Source organism: Bos grunniens, chromosome 24 (assembly GCF_055505025.1).
Source record: "Bos grunniens cultivar Pamir isolate PY7600 chromosome 24, Bosgru_T2T1.0, whole genome shotgun sequence".
Classification (NCBI taxonomy): Eukaryota; Metazoa; Chordata; class Mammalia; order Artiodactyla; family Bovidae; genus Bos; species Bos grunniens.
The window spans coordinates 7,489,425-7,512,460 of NC_141188.1; positions in this window are offsets into that span (position 1 = coordinate 7,489,425).

Sequence of the window (23,036 nt, forward strand, 5' to 3'; positions counted from 1 at the left end):
CATCTTGCCAAATCCTCTTGTCTTCATTTGCAGGATAGAATTGAATGTTTGTGAAGACTGAGACAACTTTTCTTTAAAATCTACCAATTCATTAGACAATTGAGATTGGAGTTAAGGTGCTTTATAATATAGTAAATACAAAAATAAGCAGTCCTCTAATCAGCCCCTAGAAAGCAATTTATTCTGGAGCTTTGGAATTTCCTTTATTTGCTCTCTGTATTAAGGCTTTGGGGAGAGTCATACTTTTCATATGATAAACTCCCTTCTGGAAATATAAGGTTGTATGATGTTAGTTCAGTTCAGTTCAGTGGCTCAGTCCTGTCTGACTCTTTGTGACCCCATGGACTGCAGCACGCCAGGCTTCTCTGTCTATCACCAACTCCCGGAGCTTACTCAAACTCATGTCCATCGAGTCAGTGATGCCATCCAACCATCTCATTCTCTGTTGTCCCCTTTGCCTCCTGCCTTCAATCTTTCCCAGTATCAAGGTCTTTTCAAATGAGTCAGTTCTTCAAATCAGGTGGCCAAAGTATTAGAGTTTCAGCTTCAGCATCAGTCCTTCCAATGAACACCCAGGACTGATCTCCTTTAGGATGGACTGGTTGGATCTCCTTGCAGTCCAAGGGACTCTCAAGAGTTTTGTCTAAAACCACAGTTGAAAAGCATCAATTCTTTCGTGCTCAACTTTCTTTATAGTTCAACTCTCACATCCATACATGACTACTGGGAAAACCATAGTTTTGACTAGACAGACCTTAGTTGGCAAAGTAATGTCTCTGCTTTTTAATATGCTGTCTAGGTTGGTCATAACTTTTCTTCCAAGGAGCAATCATTTTTAATTCCGTGGCTGTAGTCACCATCTGCAGTGATTTTGAAGCCCAAGAAAATAACGTTACTAAATGTATGATGTTACTAAATGACAAATAATGGCTTGGCCAGAGAGTTCATTCACGTTTTTTCTTAAAATGTAATGGGAAATCGGAACGAACCATTTGGCCAACCCAGTATAAACATGGCTAGTATATACTTCACAAAGAATACTGGAGTGGGTAGCCATTCCCTTCCCCAGGGGATCTTCCCTACCCAAGGATCGAACCCCCATCTCCCCCATTGCTGGCAGATTCTTTACCATCTGAGTCATCAGGGAAGCTCAGTATATACTCAGTGTGTTCAGCAACAGCACTTTGAATTTCATATAAATCTGACTTCCACCATATACTTCCTTTTAAATTCAGTTTAAAGCACAGTCTAATGAACATTTACTGAGTGCATAATTTATGATAAACTTTATGCTGAATGATGGAAATAAAAAGATTAATATGACAGAGCTCTTTCTCTCAAAGTATCTCACTTCTAGTTGGGAAGGAATAAATTTAAGAAATAATATATTAAGGTGGAAATGGATGAAGAGCTTAAAAGAAGGAGGAATGCTGTGTTATTATTGAGAAATTTTAAGATGTTTATATATGGCAATGATATCTGCCATTGTATTAATATTCTCATCCTATCAAGGCCTTCAATTAAAAGTTCTTTTGTTTGGGTTCAACTGAAAGTATTCCTGCACAGGTCATTTTTATTTTTACCACACATAGCTATTTTACTTTCACTTAAAACCTATTGGACCAAAAGAACAAATTTGTTGTTGGATATTTAGTATTTTCACTCCATTATATATGTCTTCAGGCCAGTAGACAAAGATAGAATTTTGTCAAAGGATTTCTTATATAATTGAATCTATTAGAAAAAGGTTGTATTGTTATTTAGCAAGATAATTGTCCTCTCTCTTAAATTATTTAAGTCCTTTCCAAAGAAATAGAAGATGCTACAGGCAAAATATCTACAATATCTTCATCGTTTTAGCCTGTAAAGGATAAGCAGCAGGTTGATAACCAGACATTTTTGAAACATTTATGAGGAAGCAATGAGAGAGCAAAGATTTACTAGCTCTCACATTAAGAACAAAGCAAGTAAAATATATTCTATTTCATATTCCACTGAATTAAACAACAAGATTTGCTTGGGATTTAGCAGGTATTCTGAGGATCTATTGTTTAGAGAAATTGTCCTGTATTACCTTGTCATCTAAATGATGTCACCTAAATAAAAATACTTTAAATAATTTGAATCCACAAATTCCTATTTAAATAAGATACTAGAAGGCAAAGAATGTGTTGTATATATGGTTATAAGAGTAAGGAATGATTATATATTTGAGATAACAAATATTTACACCTGTGTTATTATTCTTACCTAATTTATACTTTAACCTACTTTGCATCAAAAAGTGATACCTCTGAAAACTGAGATCTAGAAACCAGCTTATAGAATGTACCTAGAAACATTTCCCACCATTTATGATTTTTCTTCTTTAATTTCTAAAACTTGGCCAAGTTCAGTATGTGGTATATGTTACCAAAAGAAACTTTCATGATTAAGAAACCAAATTCTTTTTAGCCTTTTATACAACATTTTTTTCTTGTCTATCAATACTGATGAGCTGATATCTAAACAATTTGCATTTCTAAATTCAAATAATTAAAGAAGAAAATGCTATCTTAAAATAATTTATCAAAATCAACAATAGTATACTGCTACATACCTGTGAGAATGGCTAAATCCAAGAAAATGATAATATCAATTGTTGGTGAGTTTACTGAAGAATGCAGAAGGAAATGGCAACCCACGCCAGTATTCTTGCCTGGAGAATCCCATGGACAGAGGAGCCTGGAAGCTATATTACAGTCCATGAAGTTGCAAGTATCAGACATGACTTAGTAACCACCACCATACGAAGAATGTAAAATCTCTTTTACTACTGATGGGAAGCAAAATGATACACTTGTGGTGAGAGTGTAGGGCAGTTTGCAGTTTCTTACCAAATTAAACATAGTCTTATCCTATGATCCAGTAAAGGATGTGAAAACTTGTATCCACAAGAATATCTGCACAGTAATGTTTACAGTAGCTTTACTCATAATGCCAAACAAATAGAAGTTCAAGATTCTCTTTGTGGGTAAGTGGATCAGCAGTAAAACAATAAGATGGGCCAGAGTTCCTTAGAGAAATGTCTGATTCTAGGCCTGGGGCAGGAAAGTTAAGTGGTGGTTAACCCAAAGTCTCTTATACTTTCAGAAAATGTTAAGACGTATACCCTGAATACACACACAGATGGATATATGTAAGGTGTCACCAAAGTCAATTGAAAGAGCCTCCAGTGGTCAAAGCTTGATCAACTTTAACCACAAAACATATAAAGTAGCTTTGGGTTATAACCTCAAATACACAACCATTTCTATGAGACTATAATGATAAAAGTGAACATGTGAGTGAAAGTCACTCAGTCATGTCTGATTCTTTGTGACCCCATGGATCCATGGAATTCTCCAGTCCAGAATACTGGAGTGAGTAGCCTTTCCCTTCTCCAGGGGATCTTCCCAACCCAGGGATTAAATCCTGATCTCCTGCATTTCAGGAGGTTTCTTTACCAGCTGAGCCACAAGGGAAGCCCAAGAATACTGGAGCGTGTAGCCTATCCCTTCTCCAGGGATCTTCCTGACCCAGGAATCGAACCAGGGCCTCCCACATTGCAAGTGGCAAAATTATGGTATGAAAAGAGGCAGGTTGTGGAAAGTGGTGTAGAGTCCAGAAAGTATGACTTCATCCAGGTGACCAAGGTCCACATCAGCAACCATAGTTTCAGGTTGACAGTATGGACTCTTGACACAGGGGGATCAACCTGACACTTAGACTGATGGCATGGACCCCTGATACAAAGAGATGAAACTGACACCTTACGATCTTCATCCCAACAGTCCCAAACTCAATCTAGTCATGGACAAAAATCAGACAAATTCCAATAGACAGACATCCTACAAAATGCCTGACCATTTCAAAACTGTCCATGTCATCAAAAACAAGAAGAATTTTAGAAATTGTCACAGCCAAGAAAAGCCTAAGGAGACAAGATTTATCAGTGTAATGTGGTATCCTGAGTGAGCTCCTGGGTAGGAAAAGAAAAAGAGCCTTAGGTAAAAATTACAGAAAAGTGAATAATCTATGAACTATGGTTTATAATGCTGTTACTGTTATTGTTTATCACTCAGTCACGCCCAGCTCTGTGACCCCATGGACTGTAGCCTGCAAGGCTTCTCTGTCCATGGGATTTTCCAGTCAAAAATCCTGGAGTGGGTTGCCATTTCCTCCTCCAGGAGATCTTCCTGACCCAGCATACCCATGTCTCATGCATTGGCAGGCAAATTCTTCACCACTCAGCTGCTTCGAAAGCTTGATTTATAGTAAGTATCCATCCCATGGGCAGAGGAGCCTGGCAGGCCACAGTCCTTACAGTCAAAAAGAGTAGGACACAAAGTAACTTAGCAGACAGCATTACTTCATTAATCGTAACAAGTGTACCTTACTGACACGATATTAACAATGGGGTGGGGGCAGTGTACAGCATATGTTAAAAGTCTATACTATGTTTTCAATTTTTTTTTTCTGTAAAGCTGAAACTCCATTAAATATAAAATTTACTTAAAATGACCACTTCATATAATTTCTACTTAGTAGTATCAATAAAGTATGTAAATAATATCTTAGATCTTCAGCATATATGACAACCTATCCCATTGGTTGTCCCTAGACTGGATCCTCAGTAAAGCTCAAAATACCAGGTTGGATGACAACATTGAAGCAGGGAGGAAGGGAATGGATGTGGTACCATCAAGTCCAGTGTTTTGAAATTGCCTGGCAACCTAAGATATGATGATGGTTAGAGAATTACTGTGGAGAAGGCAGTGGCACCCCACTCCAGTACTTTTGCCTGGAAAATCCCATGGACGGAGGAACCTGGTAGGCTGCAGTCCATGGGGTTGCTAAGAGTAGGACACGACTGAGCGACTTCACTTTCACTTTCATGAATTGGAGAAGGAAATGGCAACCCACTCCAGTGTTCTTGCCTGGAGAATCCCAGGGACAGGGGAGCCTGGGGGGCTGCTGTATATGGGATAGCACAGAGTCAGACACAACTGAAGCGACTTAGCAGCAGCAGAGAATTACTGATGCTATGAAATGTGAACCTAACAGGGTTATAATAAACATGCAGAGCTTAAAGCATTGTTCCTCAAATAACATGTATCTGTAGTGTTTAGAATATATATTATATACCACAGGTATCAAGTACCCTTAAAAGTCTTCAGAAAAGGTATTATTGTACAACTAAAATAATTGAGTATTTTATTTTTTAAGAGATGGATATAATCAACAGATATAATTCAAGAATTTGCCTATCTAAGGAAATTTTAGGCTTTTTACTATGCTCCATAAAATAAAACAAAGTGCAGATTAATTTATCTGTCAAATGTTAAATAAGTAAATAGCAGTGGTAAAAAATACTTCAAGATCTTAAGCATCTTGTGATAGAGAAAAACTTTCTAAGCTTACATGTAGTGAATGAAAAGACATTTCTACATTAAATGTAATCATGAAAACCTCTAAATTTCTTGTAAATTACTTATCAAGAAAACTATAAAAATGTGGCATAATATAAGATTCCTCATCTTTATAGAATATTTACAAACCAATAAAAAAAAAAACAACTTTCAAATCCCAAAACAAAAATGGGCCAAGTAAGATAGTAAATAATTCACATAAGTAAAATTACAAGTGTAGATATATGAAAAAATGATCAAATTCTCTAATAATCAAGTAAGTATGAATTTAATGGTTAATATTTTTTAAGTATTAAAGTAGCAAAGATTTTTCAAAGATAACTCTAGTGTTGGCAAGGATGCATTAGAGTAAAATATTGAGTATTTTACAAAATCATCCTTTCCATGAGCAAACCCATTCATTTAAATGACAGGGTAGATGTGGAAAGAAGTTTATCAGTTCCTGGGGATAAATTCTGTTACCATTCTCTTCTTCACTGCTTTCTGCTAAAAGTGAATATTTGGACGTTCATAATAACTATTTGTCCCTTGGCTATTCCAAGTTCATAGGAGAAATGCCTGCACCTTCTCATCACTGCTAAATCTCCTTCTGTGTCTGCTCAAAATTTTAGTATATTATTTAATTTTTTCTCTTTCTACCTCTTCTTTCATCAGAACCATGCAAAGCACTGAGTCACCAGCTATGGCTGCATATTCCCTGGCACCACCCTGATAACTTCTGCACAATTATCTCCATTACAGATGGCAAAGCTTGCATAGGCAAATGTTTTTGTCATTTTGCATTGAAAGTGAAAGTATTGGTCTCTCATTCAGGTCTGACTCTTTGCGACCCCATGAACTGTAGCCTGCCAAGTTCCTCTGTCCATGGGATTTTCCAGGTAAGAATACTAGCGTGGGTAGCCATTCCCTTCTGTAGGGGATCTTCCTGACCCAGGGATCGAATCCAGGTTTTCTGCATTGCAGGTAGATTCTTTACCATCTGAGCCATCAGGGATGCTTTGGAGGGGGACACAAAATACATTTTGAAGCTGTAAGAACCTTTCATACAGCTAGGTCAAAGTTTAATGCAAAAAATAGTTACTAAGAATATCTGCAAGCAGGTAGCTTGTGATGTCCAGTGTTAAACACAAGTTGCCTAAACTCAAGACAGGCAGAACTTCTTGTCAGACGAGATAATAGTACAGCTAGGGCTAAAATTTTTACTTGGAAACGCACTTTCAACTCTTGATTCTTCTAGCATAAAGCCTGATGAGTCTTATCAGTCTTCTTAGTGTGTAATAAATTATAGGGACTCCTTTTCTTATGAAATTTCATTGATGAGAGCAAAACTATACAGCAAAACAAAATACCAACTGCATCCACCACCAAAAAATGGCAGTCATCCTCATTTGTATTGTGCTGTTGCTGTTCAGTGGCTAAGTCACATCCAGTCCCATGGACTGTAGCCCACCAGGCTATCCATGGGATTTCCCAGGCAAGAATTCTAGAGTGGGTTACCATTTCCTTCTCCTGGGGATCTTCCCTACCCAGGGATAGAATCTGCATCTCTTGTGTTGGTAGGCAGATCCTTTACCACTGAGCCACCTGGAAAGGCTTTGTAGTGTGTTGCTTTGGATTAAATACAAATAGAATCAAAATCTGTTTTCTGTAACCTAAACTATCTGTCAGAGAAGGCAATGGAAACCCATTCCAGTACTCTTGGCTGCAAAAGCCCATGGACGGAGGAGCCTAGTAGGCTGCAGTCCATGGGGTTGCGAAGAGTTGGACAGGACTGAAGAGACTTAGCAGCAGCAGCAGCAGCAAACTATCTGTGAGTGCAAGTCGCTCAGCTGTGTCTGACTCTTTGTGTCCCCATGGACTATATAGTCTATGGAATTCTCCAGGTGACAATACTGGATTGGGTAGCCATTCCCTTCTCCAGGGGTTCTTCCCACCCCAGGGATCGAACCCAGGTCTCCCACATTGCAGGCAGATTTTTTACCAGCTGAGCCACCAGGGAAGCTATCTGTAACAAAGTGTGATTCTTTAATCAAAACTGGTAATTTTGAATTTAATGTAATAAACTTTTTTTGCTATGGTTGATTTTAAATAAACACCTGTGTTTACTGAATGTCAAGGTGATATCTTCTAGGCTTCCTGCTGATCAGAATGTCAGTTTTCACCAGAATATTTTAAGCTATTTTTTAGTAATAGCTGGCTTATTCATTATCTAACTTTCACCTATAGAGCATTTCCCGTGTCTGGCTAAAGTCACCCAGGAGGCTTCAGATACAGTTTTATTTAGCCTGTGTATCCATTTAGCACTTCCTTGTAGTTCTCAGCTTTGTCCTTTCCTTTGGGATCAAAGAGAAGAGAAGTGTCAGTAAGTGAAATGATGGTTCACCTGGGAAATCCGGGCCCCACTGGCCCACATGCCATTACAGAAACAGCACGTCGGGCCACACAGACATCCCAGAGTTCCTTTCCATCCATGTGGTTTCCTTTACCCTTTGTTTATAGAAAAGGGTAATTGATGATTACCTATTGATGATAGGTAGATCATCGATATATATTTGAGAAAGGATGTGAAGTTCATGAATTTGGGTTCATTTAACTGATTTACAGGTAACTAAAATGCCCTTTCTTCTGGCAGATAGTTAGGTTTGCACTTGGTATTAGATGAAAAGCCCCATTCTTCCAATGGCATCCTGTGACCTGTTATTGAAATGGAGCAGGACCCTGTGGTCCTTGCCCCTCATGTCTGCAGCCGGCTTCTTGTTGGCAGAAAAACTTGAGCCAGAGAATAAGTTTAATCAGAGATGTGAGAACATGCAGAGGTAAAGGAAAACAATACAACAAGGCTAAATAGGAATGGTTTAATTATTAAACTTAGTCAAGGACCTTTAGTTCCTCCTCAAAAGCTATAGATGACATTCTCAGCCCTATCCTGTGAGCTGTCTTATAGAGTCAGAAACCCCCACCGGTTGCAGGAAATTAACAACGTGATGACCAGAATGACATAAGCCACACAGTTCTAAGAATTGGCCTCAAGGAAATGGGAACAAACTGGCCCTAGACCTGAAGATTAACTGTACTTAAAACAGTCAAGACGATGCCGATCAGATTACCATGTGGCCAGGTGCAAGGTGATCGTAGGAGCTGACCACACTACTTCTGTATGCAGCCCCCTCCCTCTGTCTACGGAAGCCCGTGCCCATGACTTGTCAGGGCTTGGTGGGGGGTGGGGAGGGAGTCAGCCTTTGGATAAGAGTCTGCCCCTCCCCCAGCCCTTTCGGCTGGTCTCTGAAATAAAGCAAACTTTCCCTTCCATCAACCTTGTCTTTTTATTGTCTTTTGCAATGGGCCCGCGTGGGGCAGGGGCAGCCGGACCCGCTTTCAGTTAGTTTTCGGTGCCCACGTGGGGCGGCTGCTTCCCAGCAGAGGCGTGGCCTTGATGACTCCCTGGGAGGGCTTCGAGAAGCTCACTGGTCGTGTCATGGCTCACTAGCCCCAGGAGCGGGGTTTGGGTGGATGTTCTAGCAGCTGCAGAGACCGTTTTCTTCCAGGATCCTCCCTGTTTCTCCCCCTGCTCAGCACTGGCTGCCAACTGATGCTTTTCCCTGGTGGAATGGAAAGGTGCTTCTGGAAGCTCCAAGGCCAAGTAAGTCCACGGGTGTGTACCTGGTTAACTTCTGAGCACCTGTGTCTGACTTTGAGTCCTGTAAAAAAGCAGAGACATTACTTTGCCAACAAAGATTCATCTAGTCAAAGCTATGGTTTTTCCAGTAGTCATGTATGGATGTGAGAGTTGGACTGTGAAGAAAGCTGAGCGCAGAAGAATTGATGCTTTTGAACTGTGGTGTTGGAGAAGGCTCTTGAGAGTCCCTTGGACTGCAAGGAGATCCAACCAGTCCATTCTGAAGAAGATCAGCCCTGGGTGTTCTTTGGAAGGAATGATTCTAAAGCTGAAACTCCAGTACTTTGGCCACCTCATGTGAAGAGTTGACTCATTGGAAAAGACTCTGGTGCTGGAAGGGATTGGGGGCAGGAGGAAAAGGGGACGACAGAGGATGAGATGGCTGGATGGCATCGCTGACTCGATGGATGTGCGTTTGAGTGAACTCCAGGAGTTGGTGATGGACAGCGAGGCCTGGCGTGCTGCAATTCATGGGGTTGCAAAGAGTTGGACACGACTGAGTGACTGAACTGAACTGAACTGAACTGAAACTTGCTTATATCAGGCTTCCCTGATGGCTCAGTTGGTAAAGAATCCACCTGCAAAGCAGGAGACCTTGGTTGGGTCCCTGGGTCGGGAAGATCTGCTAAAGAAAGGATAGGCTACCCACTCCAGTATTCTTGGTCTTCCCTTGTGGCTCAGCTGGTAAAGAATCCTCCTGCAATGCAGGACACCCTGGTTGGGTCCCTGGGTTGGGAAGATCCCTGGAGAAGGGAAAGGCTACCCACTCCAGTGGGGTCCCAAAGAGTTGGACATGACTGAGTGACTTTCACTTTCTCTATGTGAAGTATGTTTGATTAGTTTCCTCCGATGTGGCCTGTGTGTATGCTAAGTTGCTTCAGTTGCCTGTGAACTGTAGCCTGCCAGGGTCCTCTGTCCTGGGATTCTCCAGGCATGAATACTGGAGTGGCTTGTCATGTGCTCCTCCAGGGGATCTTCCTGAACCAGGGATTGAACCTGAGTCTCCTATGGCTCCTGCACTGCCAGCGGATTCTTCACCACTGAGCCACTGGAGAAGACCCTCCGATGTGGATGACTAGGCAATATATAATATATTTATATAGTATATAAGCAAAAGGTAGGCCTAGCACCGAGGAACACGGACAGACCCAGAGCAGAAGGCTGAGCCACTCTGGCAATGCCAGAGCAATATATTGTTCATCAGTACTTTCTATGGAATGATCGACTATTAAAAGGGGAAAATGATAGAAGTTGACATATAAGGCATGAGGAAGTCATTCTGCCTTATACATGATTTAATTTGAACTTTAACCAAAATGACCTGTCTGTGCCCTATTAACCATACATTGTGCACCTGCTTGTGACATTTATTAGACAGCCCTGTGAGGATGCTGTGTAGGCTGCTGGGATCATCAGATTCAAGAAAGAGTAGCAGTGCAGAGCCTTGAACCTGGGTGTGGTGAACACAGAAGGAATGCAGTCTGTAACCCTCCAACAGCCGGTGGCACTGGTCTTACTGTGTGTGTGTTCAGTCACTTCAGTCATGTCCGACTCTGATCCTATGAACTGTAGCCCACCAGGCTCCTCTGTCCGTGGGATTCTCTGGGCAAGAATATTGGTGTGGGTCACCGTGCCCTCTTCCAGGAGATATTCCCAACTCAGGGATCGAATTTATGTCTCTGCACTGCGGATGTATTCTTTACCAACTGAACCACCAGGGAAGACCCGCTTTACTGTGATCTTGCCTATTGTATAGAAATTCAGATTCCACTATGCATCTGAATCTAAGGCAATAGTATATTTAATTAGGAAAATGTCAAAGGGTTGTGTGCCTCATCATTATTAAAAACATCAACTACAATTTAAAGGTGATGCTGAGTGAAAGCCTGATTCAAGTTTAATTTAAAAATAATAATAATTAAATTAAACTACTGAGTGAGTAAGTGTGTACTCAGCTGTGTCCAACTCTTTGTGATCCCATGCACTATAAACCCCAAGCCATGAAATTTCCCAGGCAAGAATACTGGAGTGGGTTGCCATTTCCTTCTACAGGAGATCTTCCTGAACCAGAGTTCGAACCTGGGTGTCTTGTGTCTCCTCCATTGGCAGGCAGGTTCTTTACCACCTGGGAAACCCCAATTAAACTAAGGTAAACTGTACAACCTCTATGGTTATTTTGCAAAAAAAAAACAAAAACAAAAAACACCAAAAATACAGTAAAGGACTTCTTGTTGACGCCCTCCTAATTTTTTCTGTCTTCTGTGGTATCAGAGCAATAGCTAGGTCTATGACACATTCCCTGTTAGCTAGGCTGCCTGATGAATAACTGGCCTGCCTTCTAGCTGATTGTGTGTGGGTTTCTGCGGCCAGTGGAAAGGCAGGGATGATCTTCCTGCAGTTCTGGTTGTTCCTGCCATCTTGCATCATCATGATTTCCTGCAGCTAAGCCTGTAGGAACAATCTGATATAAAAATTGGGCCAGCAAGACTCAGTGATTCACCTTGCAGGCTAGTCACTAGCTCTTTTTTTTTTGCCAACAGTTCCAATGATATTATAAGGTCTTCTACTCTGAACTAAACCTCTTACTGATTAAAATACCTAGAGTGGTTTCTGTTTCCTGTGTTAAGTCCTGATTAATGGATAGAGGCAGTGTCCACACCCTATCTGAACAGTGCAGGATGGAACAGTAGGTTCATACAACAAGCAAGCTGATGACCACAAAATAAAAATCGGTTCTACCTGACATCACACTTCATGTGTGTTTGTTTTTTAAATTCTTTGCATATAAAGAAGATAAGACATAATAATTCTATTTTAAAACAATCTGATTTCACAAACTGTGATGAGGAATGTCAAGTAGGAAGAACAATGTACAGGAATCACCTCAGTTCCAACACAATATTTTAAGAGTGTCTGTTGTAATTTGAAAGTGGTATTTGACACAAAAGGTGTTGGAAATATTATTTCTTCACACAACAAATCTGAGCAGCTCCTGTCATTTATGAGAGGTTTCTTCATTCTGCAGCTGAAGACATTGACTCTACCTGTCACAGTGATTACATACAAACGTCAAGGATGTTGTATCAAACGTAGTCCTCTCTTGTTAAATATTAGAATACATACCTAAAGTCAAATTCTTCCTAAATACAAGAGCATTTTTTGTATTCTTGAGCATATACTCTTTGAATTCAGGAAATATATTACCATATTTCATATCACACCACATTTTTACATTAAGTTATATATTAAATGTCATCTGGTAGAATGGAGATACAGAGATATACTCATGTATTAATTATTCATTTACTCAACACTCACTGATGGAATTCAGTCTTTGCCAAATATTTTATTGGTGTTTCTTAGAAATTTGGTAAAATGATAATCAACTAGAGGTAGATGTAGCAAAGAATGTGTATTTTGCTCTTCTGGGGGAAATTTTTCATAAACATCATTTAGTTCAAATTAGCCAATTTGAGTTGGCCAAGTTGTTTAGGTCCTTGCTGACTTCCTGCCAACTCGCTTCTACCAGTTACTATGACTATAGTTGAGAAATTGTCTATCTTTACAGTTCTATAAGGTTTTCCATCATTTATTTTGAAGCTCTTCTATTAGGTCCATAAATGTTTGGGATTATGACATCCTCTTGATGAATTAACCCTTGATCATTCTGAAAATCCCCCCTTTATTCCCAGTAACAGCTTTGACATGGAATTTACTTAGTCTGTTATTGATATAACCACTGAATGTTCCTTGGCTTCATCCTAACACAGCATTCATCCTAACACGGCATTCATCCCATCCATTTACTTTTAAATATTTTGTGCATTTATGTTACATTATGTATTTGCATTAAAGTAATTTTTAGGCAGTTTTTATTTGTTCTGGCTTCTTATCCAATGTGACAAAATTTCATATGATACCATGTACAATTAATGTGATTATTATTCTTACTGATTTTGATTAAAATGGGTGCATGTATTTAAAGATAACAAAATGAGGAAAATTTATATTTATGTATATATCTACCATGTAAGGTGACTTAAATTCCAAGTACCATTTCATTCATACTGGTGGAGGTCCTTTTACAATGATTGTAAGACCTATCTACTTGCAATGAATTGTTTTGGATTTTGCTCATCAGAGAAAACACTTTGCTTTTGTCTTTGAAATATGTGAACATAAATTTTCTAATTTGAAACTTTTGTTTTTGTTGTTATTTGTGTTGCTACAGCTGTTCAACAGTGCTTTAAAGTTAATAAACCACTGTCATCCAGGTTGTTTCCAAACAGAACAACGGTTTCTCTCCCTTATCTTTGTTCATCAGTATATGTTTTCTCTCTGTCCATTTTTAATCGGCTTTTATAAAAATTTTATGCAATTTGATGATCATATAGGCTTTATTATCATTTTCTTCATATATTATATTGTCACTGAGCTCCTTTGTTCTCAGAGTTCCTGTTATTCATTAATGTTGTAAAATTGTAGCTGTGTTTTTTTCTTCTCCCTGTGTTCCCTCCTTCTCCCTAAAGTGCACACCAGACTCACATATATTGATCACTCAAAACTGCCCCATAGGTTTTTCATGCTCTCTAATCTTTTTTTTTTTTTTTTTTTTTTGCAGAGTACATCATGAGAAATGCTGGGCTGGAAGAAGCACAAGCTGGAATCAAGATTGCCGGGAGAAATATCAATCACCTCAGATATGCAGATAACACCACCCTTATGGCAGAAAGTGAAGAGGAACTCAAAAGCCTCTTGATAAAAGTGAAAGAGGAGAGTGAAAAAGTTTGCTTAAAGCTCAACATTCAGAAAACGAAGATCATGGCATCTGGTCCCATCACTTCATGGGAAATAGATGGGGAAACAGTGGAAACAGTGGCAGACTTTATTTCTGGGGGCTCCAGAATCACTGCAGATGGTGATTGCAGCCATGAAATTAAAAGACACTTACTCCTTGAAAGGAAAGTTATGACCAACCTAGATAGCATATTGGAAAGCAGAGACATTACTTTGCCAACAAAGGTCCATCTAGTCAAGGCTATGGTTTTTCCAGTGGTCATGTATGGATGTGAGAGTTGGACTGTGAAGAAAGCTGAGCGCCAAAGAATTGATGCTTTTGAACTGTGGTGTTGGAGAAGACTCTTGCGAGTCCCTTGGACTGCAAGGAGATCCAACCAGTCCATCCTAAAGGAGATCAATCCTGGGTGTTCTTTGGAAGGACTGATGTTAAAGCTGAAACTCCAATACTTTGGCCACCTGATGCGGAGAGTTGACTCATTGGAAAAAACCCTGATGCTGGGAGGGATTGGGGGCAGGAGGAGAAGGGGACGAGAGAGGATGAGATGGCTGGATGGCATCACTGACTCGATGGAGATGAGTTTGGGTGAACTCCGGGAGATGGTGATGGACAGGGAGGCCTGGTGTGCTGCAATTCATGGGGTCGCAAAGAGTCGGACATGACTGAGCGACTGAACTGAACTGACTGACTGACCCGTAATTCTTCTCAGTGGTTATTTTTCAGACACTGGATGGTTCCTTCACATGCATGATCTTGTCAGTTTTTGCCTGGAGACCTAAGAAAGACCTCATCAGAACTCCACTGTGTTCTCTGCCTCTTGTTCTATCCATCTGTCTGTCTGTCTTTGTCTCTGTAATTCTCTCTGCTTCTCAAGCCCTCACACTCCAGCCATCAGGGCTCCTTAGATGAACAGCTTCCACTCCTTGACTAACAAGTGACTACAGCATCCTGCTAGGGTTTGTTGTGTGCCAGTTGCCTGAATACTTGCTTGAGGCAGTAATTTGGGCAATTTTAGGACTCATGCTTTTGTAACTATTTCTCAGGAATTGCTTTCCTGCACTGCTGGCATCCAAAGTCTGTATCAGTTTCTTTTTTAAAAATATTTGGTTAGTATTTTTTTTCTTTCTTTATTAGCAGTTTCAGTAGAAGGATAAATTTGGTCTATGTTACTCCATCTGGACAGGAGTTAAAGCTTTATTTTTTTAATTTTATTTTAGGATGATTTTTAGGTAACATTGCATAATATAAATTGATGGGACTATAGACTTTTGACAGATAAACAAACATGAGACTAACTATAGGGAGATCATAGTTGCATGCTTGAGTCCACTCAGAATTTCAGCAGGTGGAACAGGATGAACAATAAAGTGTGTAATTGGCTCTCCTGCCCTTGCTTTCCTTAGTCAACTTTTCACTCACTTTCATTTTCTTAAACTTGAACTCTTTAACAAACTAGGCATAAGCCTTTGTCCCAGATTCTGTTTCTGGGGGATAGAGACTAAGATATTTAGTGACAGTTTTTGTGTGTGTGTGTGTTTTTTCACAGTGGCCTCATTGGCAAAATGAAAAATAATTAACTCTACAAATATAATTCTACTTTCTAAGTTTTCAGTCAGTTGTAACAACTTCAGGAGAAAAGCAGTTTGACTTATGTAGTATGTGGGCTCCAAAATCACTGCAGATGGTGATTGCAGCCATGAAATTAAAAGACACTTACTCCTTGGAAGGAAAGTTATGACCAACCTAGACAGCATATTGCAAAGCAGAGACATTACTTTGCCAACAAAGGTCCATCTAGTCAAGGCTATGGTTTTTCCAGTGGTCATGTATGGATGTGAGAGTTGGACTGTGAAGAAAGCTGAGCGCCAAAGAATTGATGCTTTTGAACTGTGGTGTTGGGGAAGACTCTTGAGAGTCCCTTGGACTGCAAGGAGATCCAACCAGTCCATTCTGAATAAGATCAGCCCTGGGTGTTCTTTGGAAGGACTGATGCTAAAGCTGAAACTCCAGTACTTTGGCCACCTCATGCGAAGAGTTGACTCATTGGAAAAGACTCTGATGCTGGGAGGGATTGAGGGCAGGAGGAGAAGGGGACGACAGAGGATGAGATGGCTGGATGGCATCACTGACTCGATGGACGTGATTCTGAGTGAACTCCGGGAGTTGGTGATGGACAGGGAGGCCTGGCGTGCTGCGATTCATGGGGTCACAAAGTGTTGGACACGACTGAGCGACTGAACTGAACTGAGTGTGTATAAATCTCTTGAAAATTTCCAATGTATCCCGTCCCCCTCCCTCTCTCCTTCAGTAACCCTAAGTTTGTTTCCATGTCTCAACTCTTCTTTCTTCTCCTTCTCCTCCTTTCTCCCCTCTCCTATGCCTCCCCTCCTTCTTGTTCTCTCCCCATCTTCTTTAGGATTTTTCTTCTTTAGGATTTCAGAAGGAATGAACTTATGGAGGTCTCTGCTATGGGTGTTTTATTTTCCTAGAGGGACATGAGAACAAGTGCCTTTCTTAATATGCTTTAGTGCAGTAACCTCATATTTTCTTTGTTTATTACATCAAGCTATTTTTGATAAATAACCAGAAAGCAAATGAAGAAAATAAAAGTAACATTTATTGACATCTCCTGGGTTTCAGACGTGGCATTGGTTCTTTCCAAGTAGAAGGAACCTCGTGTGGTATTCTTTCTCCCGTGTGTAGAAATTGTAGTTTTCTTTTTCACATAAGAAAATCGAGATCAGAACATCTTATGATTTGCTTAAGATCACAGAGTCAATTTGTTCATAAGAATATTATCAATTGGGAATTTAAATCTAAATTTTTTAAACTGTAGAACTCATGTTATTCTTATTAATAATAAAGTATGCAACCTGCCTTTGATCATTTCTAATGAGTAAAATTAAAATTGTACTATAAATTCTAAATTTCCATAAGCTAAAATAACAGACATAAGAATTCATTCATCTCAATCATTAGATAATTAAACCAATTTTGCACACTTGGTTCTCAAAAACAAGAAAGAAAAAGAAGCATACGTTTTTGTATTAAGCTGAGATGATCTAGGCACTATTTGGTTTTGTAGCATAAAGTAGCCTATCCTTATTAACAGAGAAATACAATCAATAGATAAATAAGCCAAAGTAACAATGACAGAAATGTTAACATTTTGCTTTGAACTTTTTCTTGGATCCTGAAAAAGGGAAAAAAAAAAAGAGAGAGAGGAAACAAAATTGGCCATCATCTTAAAACTGCTAAATTTGTCAGTATATATTGGTGTTTAATTGCTATTGCTAAGTCACTTCAGTCGTGTCCGACTCTGTGTGACCCCATAGATGGCAGCCCACCAGGCTTCCCTGTCCCTGGGATTCTCCAGGCAAGAACACTGGAGTGGGTTGCCATTTCCTTCTCCAGTGCATGAAAGTGAAAAGTGAAAGTGAAGTCACTCAGTTGTGTCCGACCCTCAGCCACCACATGGACTGCAGCCTACCAGGCTCCTCCATCCATGGGATTTTCCAGGCAAGAGTACTGGAGTGGGGTGCCATTGCCTTCTCCATTGGTGTTTAAAAGTAAAAGTATATTCAACAGGTCCCCCTATAAACTCCATATACTCCAACTGGTGGTATAACTGATATAAGACCAGTTAAATGGAGAAGGAAATGGCAACCCACTCCAGTATTCTTGTCTGGAGAATCCCATGGACAGAGGAGCATGGCAGGCTACAGTCCATGGGGTCGCAAGAGTTGGACATGACTTAGCGAATAAACCACCACAGAAAGACTACCCTCAATTTGGCAGCAAGTGACAACTGTCATTAAGATTTCCTTTTTTTCCCCCGATAGAAAAAGAAAACACTTGGAAAATGAAAATAATAAATTTTCTATTCAAATGTAAAAAAAAAATAAAAAAGACTAGTTTAAGGCATATTTCTCACCTGGTGACATGTGTTGCTCACCTCTAAGGACATTCTCAGAGTAATAAAGAAGTTTAAGTCACTTCGGTTTTTTGATCTGCTATGCATCAGGCTTCCCTGGAGGCTCAGACAGTAAAGAATCTGCCTGCAATGCAGAAGACCAGGGTTTGATCCCTGGGTCAGGAAGATCCCTCAAAAGTACATCAACCATGAACTTCCAGATGTTCAACCTTGATTTAGAAAAGGCAGAGGAACCAGAGATCAAAATGCCAACATTCATTGGATTATCAAAAAAGCAAGAGAGTTCCAGAAAGACATCTATTTCTGCTTTATTGACTATGCCAAAGCCTTTGACTTTGTGGATCACAACAAAGTGAAGAAAATTCTTAAAGAGATAAGATACCAGACCACCTGACCTGCCTCTTGAGAAATCTGTATGTAGGTCAGGAAGCAACAGTTAGAACTGGACATAGAACAACAGACTGGTTCTAAATAGGGAAAGGAGTACGTCAAGGCTGTATATTGTCACCCTGCTTATTTAACTTACATGCAGAGTACATCATGAGAAATGGCAGGCTGGATGAAGCACAAGCTGGAATCAAGATTTCCAGGAGAAATATCAGTAACCTCAGATATGCAGAAGACACCACCCTTATGGCAGAAAGTGAAGAAGAACTTAAGAGCCTCTTGATGAAAGTGAAAGAGGAGAGTGAAAAAGCTGGCTTAAAGCTCAACATTCAGAAAACTAAGTTTATGGCATCTGGTCCCATCACTTCATGGCAAATAGATGGGGAAACAGTGGAAACAGTGACAGACTTTATTTTCTTGGGCTCCAAAATCACTGCAGTGGTGACTGCAGCCATGAAATTAAAAGATGCTTACTCCTTGCAAGAAAAGTTATGACCAACCTAAACAGCATAGTAAAAAGCAGAGACATTACTTTGCCAACAAAGGTCTGTCTGGTGAAAGCTATGTTTTTTCCAGTAGTCATGTATGGATGTGAGAGTTGGACTGTAGAGAAAGTTGAGTGCCAAAGAACTTATGCTTTTGAACTGTGGTGTTGGAAAAGACTCTTGAGAGTCCCTTGGACTGCAAGGAGATCCAACCAGTCTATCCTAGAGGAAATCAGTCCTGAATATTCATTGGAAGGACTGATGATGAAGCCAAAACTGCAATATTTTTCCCACCTGATGTGAAGAACTGATTCATTTGAAAAGACACTGATGCTGGGAAAGATTGAAGGCAGGAGGAGAAGAGGGCAGCAGAAGATGAGATGGTTGGATGGCATCACCAACTCAATGAACATGAGTTTGAGTAAACTCTGGGAGTTGGTGACGGACAGCAAGGCCTGGTGTGCTGTAGTTCATGGGGTTGCCAAGAGTCAGACTGGACTGAGCAACTGAACTGAACTCAGGAAGATCCCTAGGAGAAGAAAATGGCAACCGTCTGCAGTTAACTTGAGGAGAATTCCATGGACAGAAGAGCCTGTGTGGCTATGGTTTCCCAAAGAGTCAGACATGATATATATCACGCCCTATGCAACTGATGTTTCTTTGTAGTGCATATGTATAATGTAGTGCATATGTATCATGCTTTTTTAAAAGACTGTAATCCTATGAAATAAGATACTCTGACATTTTTTTTTCATTAAGGATTTCATCCTGGAATCCATCTGAGGTTTAATCAAATTATATGTGTGAAACATGATCCATCGTAAACCCCACAATTCTGCTATTATCTTCCATAGCTTTTAAGCCTCAAAAACTTAGCCTGAAACTGTGTCTTCAACATTCAAACTAGGTGTGAATATTTGCTTTTAATGTAGCCACTTCCTAAGGAAAGCAAGTAAATGAAAATTCAATTACATTCTTTCAACAAGGCATTTCTCCTGCTACTTCCTTGTACAGTACAAGCTCAGAGAGCATGGGAGGATTTTTCAGCAGCACAAATCTACCAACAAGTTTATTACCCACTAAATGAAGCATAAAATGAACAATTCTCCTAAGCCTGTTAGCCATATCATTGTTGCTAATACAGTAGGCATAATAATGAACAGTATACCGCTGAGCTGCATATATGCTAGGCAGTGAAAAAGAGGAAGAACAAACAGAAGGAAATGTTGGTGCCAATGATTCATTCACTTAGACAAATGAAAATCCCTTGATGGGATAAATGAGAATTCATATATTCTGCAAGAGCATCTAAAGGCACAAAATAGTGCCCATATTGATTATTTTAATATTAAAAAAAAGCTGAGATATATGTGAGTATAAAGGAAAGAGAGAAAGTGAGAGAACAAAAAAGAAAATTTAGTCATTAACCAGCAGATGGATCTGCACTGTGTGTGTGATTTCTTTACTGATGTTTGATTTTTCTGTTATTAAAGAGACAGTGTATCAATATTATTTTCAGCCATTCAATTAGAAGATGTTTGCTTTTTGGAAGGAAAGGTGTGACAAACCTAGACAGTGCATTAGAAAGCAAAGACATCACTTTGTAGAAAAAGGTCCATATAGTCAACTCTTAATATTCATTGGAAGGACTGTTGCTGAAGCTGAAGCTTCAATATTTTGGTCTCCTGATAGGAAGAGCTAGCTCACTGGAGAAGAACCTGATGCTGGGAAAGACTGAAGGCAGGAGGAGAAGGGGGTGACAGAGGATGAGGTAGTTGGATGGCATAGACATGAGTGTGAGCAAACTCTGGGAGATAGTGGAGACAGAGGAGTCTGGAGTGCTGCAGTCACCCATGGGGTTGCAGTCAAACACAACTTAGTGACTGAGCAACAACATAAATATTTTGGTTCTTATAGTAGGGAGAAAGATCACATACCTGGATAACAGATGGATTCATTAAATTAGGGGAGACCTGGGAAAATCTCAACAGGAATTAGGAGTGGGACTGGCATTATCAGACAAATGTCAAAGCACAGGAGCTGTTTTAATTAGGGGATTTTGGCAATCACTTGTAGGTAACCTAGCTAGTCTTAGAGTGGTCTCCACCTTTTCCTGGATTTTACCTCCATGAACCTCTCCAGATTCTCACTATGAAAGCCAAGACTAACCCCCTCACAGCTCTGGCAGAAGAAGGAAATGTATACCTTTCAGTACGTATGTTAGAAAACGGGGGCTTCCCGGTGGCTCAGCAGTAAACAATCTGCCTGCAATACAGGAGACTCAAGTTTGATTCCTGGGTCAGGAAGATCCCCTGGAGAAGGGAATGACTACCCACTCCAGTACTCTTGTGTGAAGAATTCCATAGACAGAGGAGCCTGTTGAGCTACAACCCATGGGGTTGCAAAAAATTCCGACATGACTGAGTGACTAACTTTTCACTTTTCTTTCAAGCACATGTATTAGAAAACATTCACGCATGCTAAGTCACTTCAATTGTGCCTGTCTCTTTGTCACCCTGTGGACTGTAGCCCTCTAGGCTTCTCTGTCAATGGGATTCTCCAGGCAAGAGTACTGGAGTGGGTTTCCAGGCTGTTCTCCACGGGATCTTCCCGACCCAGGGATGGAACCCACATCTCTTATGTTCACAGCATTGGCAGGCAGTTTCTTTACCACTGGTGCCACCTGGGAAGCCATAATTGTATATAATTATAATAAATGTTGTTATTGAGTGGCTAAATCATTTCTGACTGTTTGAGGACCCCATGGACTGTAGCCCAATAGTAGGTAACATATATTTGGATTTTATTAAAATATATTTTTTAAAAAAGGCAAAGGTAACAAGGCAACTCCTATTTATGTGTTTAAGAAATGTGATTAGAAGCATAAGGGAAAGATAATAATCTTTAATTCACTCCCCAGCTTGTAAGGGCACAGTTTTTCTTTGGTAATAAAAATGTTTGTCATCACAATTCAAGATGAAATTTATCATCAATTTATCATCAATAAATTTCAAGATGAAATTTATTTGAGTAGAGTGTTCTAGGAATATGACTTGGAGGTCATATGTTTACCTGTTAAAAACAAAACAAATCAAAACCAAAATATCTAACTAATAAAGAGGCAATGGAAAATAAAAATATGAGTTATGGAATTAACAAAGTCAGACATTTCCATGAAAATGTTTATTGAAATCAAACCTGGGTTAAATAACACAGCAACTAAGAAGTAAGTGTTAAAGTTTAAGTTCTGTATCCCTTACTCTTTTATATATATATATATATATATATATATATATATATATATATATATATCTCATATACAGTAGTCTAGTTTCTCATACAGGTCACTTAGCCTCTGTCATATGTTTTTAGCATATTTTGGTCAGTTGAAATCACAAATTCTGAAACTATGTGCCTGCAGCAATTTTAAAAAGTAAAAATAGAAATTTCACAAAATCACTAGTTTGGAATTGACAGAGCCAGGGAACCAGATGTCATTTCAACAGAGATTTTACCCAAATCGATTATATACTTATTTCAGATAAAACTGACTAAGAGATCTATAGATTCACAAAAGATTCACAGATGTTCATTTTTCAGTGACTGTATTTCTAAAGCTTTTTGGAAACAAAAATGAGGCATACCTAGTTGGGTATTTCAAGTCAACATTTTTGCCAGGATTATACCACTATATTGACTTAATTCTGAGTCAATAGAGCAAAGATCAATTACATTTGAAAATGTTTCTTCATTGAACACTACAATTTATTTGTGGTACCAACATACTCCTTAAATGAATGAGTTTTTAAATGACATTTGAATAAGTGTAATTTTAATAGGTTTTAAATGACAGGAAAATCATTCAGAGATCTACACATTTCATAATCCTTGGTAAGCTCCCCCACAAATAATACATGAGAATTGAGGATGTCAAATGCACTACATGTTTTCCTTAGTTGTCACATGTATTAAACTAAGAGAAGCATTTTGCTTATTCCAACTACAGTGTGCATAAATTCCCCAGTAGAATATATATTAGTAGCAACAGTCTATACCTATAAAACTGCCTTTTTAAAGCCCATCAAAATATTAAGCAATTTTTGAATAATACTGCCTTAAAAATAAAATATATTTACATACACATTTTTTTAAGCACACAGTTCATTTTCCAAAAGCCATATTACTATGTCCACTGTAGGATATGTCTGCATATTCTGACAATCTTTGGATAGAAAGACTGAGGAAGAATACACTGTTTTATAAATTATAAATGATCTTCCATGCATACTATTGTAATCATTATATT